This window comes from Arabidopsis lyrata, assembly GCF_000004255.2.
Source record: "Arabidopsis lyrata subsp. lyrata unplaced genomic scaffold ARALYscaffold_2, whole genome shotgun sequence".
NCBI classification, from domain to species: Eukaryota; Viridiplantae; Streptophyta; class Magnoliopsida; order Brassicales; family Brassicaceae; genus Arabidopsis; species Arabidopsis lyrata.
The window spans coordinates 18703449-18706008 of NW_003302554.1; the positions used below are offsets into that span (position 1 = coordinate 18703449).

General features: G+C 31.2%; 2 long non-coding RNA genes across 2 annotated transcripts; one reads left to right on the forward strand and one right to left on the reverse strand.

The window, feature by feature from the left end:
• Positions 1-41: 41 nt before the first annotated feature.
• Positions 42-785, forward strand: LOC110231142. The gene is made up of 3 exons (XR_002334244.1): positions 42-185; positions 254-317; positions 515-785. It is a non-coding gene; the product is annotated as an uncharacterized LOC110231142 (long non-coding RNA).
• Positions 786-1174: 389 nt separating this feature from the next.
• On the reverse strand, positions 1175-1503 carry LOC110231143. The gene is made up of 3 exons (XR_002334245.1): positions 1483-1503; positions 1318-1402; positions 1175-1231 (listed from the first exon to the last, which is right to left on the reverse strand). It is a non-coding gene; the product is annotated as an uncharacterized LOC110231143 (long non-coding RNA).
• Between the last annotated feature and the right edge of the window lie 1057 nt (positions 1504-2560).

Below are 2560 nucleotides of genomic sequence, written 5' to 3' on the forward strand. Positions count from 1 at the left end.
TTTTTGGACAAATAATTCTCAACCCAACAATCATAGTCGGTGAGATGAAAAGAGATGAAACAACAAACCCAGAAAAATTTCATGCTAATCTTCGATCTGAAAATAGAAAACGTAATACTGCTTAGATCGAGCTTTATCGTTGCTTTTATCAAGTTTCTACCACTGATTCCGAATTATAGAAACAGGTAAGCTTTTGATTGATTCAATTTTAGAGAACTTTTTATTTTTTCCAATTCGTCGATTTGATTTCCAGTTTGTGCAATTCTCTGTTTGAATAGATTCATTGGGAGATGACTGTGAAGAACCCAAGCTTCTGAGTAAGTTTAAAACCCAATAAATTTTACAAAGTAATTTTACTGTATTTTTGGAATTTAACAAAGTAATTAAATCTATCTACATAAATCTTCAGAGCCATGATTGTAAAGATTTCAAAATTGGTTTGTATATAGATTTGAACAATCGATTTTGTTTCCTGAAATATATTAACATCATGTCGTTCTTAAATTGATTTCAGATAATAACATAGATGATGATGTTGCCAAAAGAAGATGATTTAGAAAGATAAGTTGTTCATACGATTATTACTATTGCATAGGATCAAGATATGTGTAATGACATAGATTAGAAAGATTATATTTCATAAGTAATAATATGATGAGAATCATATATTTAAAAGCTAACTATTGTTACTATATGCGCAGATTAAGGAAAGAAATCATGCAATCAAGATTGACTGATGATTTAGGATCTTAAACCAATTACATAAGGTATATTCTCGAAACATTATGATACGAAAATTTATATCAATGGCAATGCTAACTAATTATATACAATATATAATAGTTAGATATATAGCTTAGCTTAACATTTATGATTACAATATAGTTGTTAGAAAACAACTCTTAAATTTAGGTTGGCTGCTACTAAAACTTAATATGGAAATAGAGTAAAATAGAGATTAAATGCAAAAGAAACAAATAGAGTAGACATTAGTTCAAGTCGATTACAAAAGGAGTTTTTCATACCAAAAGGAAATTTTTAAAAAGACAGAGTTAATCTCTGTAGAACAGAGTTCATCCCCTCTGAAAATTTAAAAAAAAAAACAACATAAACTAAGAGAAACTGAAGTAACCTTGCAAATCCAATCACTCCTTCCTTCACATGTTAGTTCTCATCAACCATCTCCATCATCACATCCTCTTCGTCACTTGATCCATCGTCGAATGATCGCCTGCAAAAAAACATATGCTTTATGTTTACCTAGGCTATGAATCTCAACCAAAATATAAGCCAATTATAAGAGAATTTTCAACTTACAGATAACTTGGAATGTCAAGTTCATAAAAGATTGGATCAATGTATAGACGTGAACAGCCATATTCACTCATTAAAACATTGTTTCCTATAGGAAAAAAAAAAGATTCAGTCAATGTAACTAATAAAATTGTAAAGTCAGTTCATAAAACTATAATAAGAACCAACCACAGTAAGAAGTTATTCTCCAGAAACGCAATACTGCAACAATCTTATCATAGTTGTAGTTTATTCCGCTTATTTTCTGAGACCAAGTGTTCACAAAGAACTCACACCACTTTCCCACAGCTACGCATTTTATTGTCTCCCCCCTAGATTAAAAGTTTAATTTCCAAACAAAAAGAACAGTCAATCCAATTTCTTAAAGTAATTTAAGAACAACCATTGAAATTCTGTCATAGAGGGTAAACTAAACTTACACATTATTTTTAATTTTGAAGCAGACATAGCGAGATTCATAGTCTGTTTCTCCTCTGCGACACACATATGGAAACCTTCCTATGGTGGAAACAGCAGAGATAACTCCCATAGCATCTAAGTAAAAATTAAAGGAAAATGGTCATATAAGTCTTCATATATAATAAATCTTGGTATAAAACATTTAATTTCACAAATTATTACCAAAGACAGAGTTTTTATCATCTTCATGAGCATTTCTGACAGTATCAGGCCAAACAAAGTTCCAGTAATTGTTCCAAGACTTAGATCTAACAGGCCACATGGTAGTTCCACTCAAAAACTTAACCTGAAGTGGCATAGTTGAATATCTGACTTGGTTTTTAGGTATGATGACTTGAAAGTCAGTCATGTAGTACCAAACGTCTTGTTTGAGTCCTCGCTGAAAGTTCCAGAGGTAGTAACCTTGTGGAATTGTTGCGTCCATTAAATTCCCCTATACAAAGGAAACAAACAAATTAGATAAGTAGTTTTTCAACCCTAGAACATGATTATGATTTTAAAAAGGTGTAAAACAGAACAATAAAATTAGAAACAAACCTTCTCATCTGCGAGAATCATTGTAGTTAGATCACCATTGAAAGGAGGATTATGATGCCAGATACTCATTATCTTAACACAAACCCTCCACTTTGTGGAATGTCTTCGCAAATCGGAGAGAAGGTGCATTTTCTCCATAGTTTCTAAAAGATTTTGTTTTGCTTTCAACTGGGAAGATATCTCTGTAAATCTAAAATCTCTCAACGCATATATATAGATATAGATATATTGGTTAAGAGACGCAAAGGAT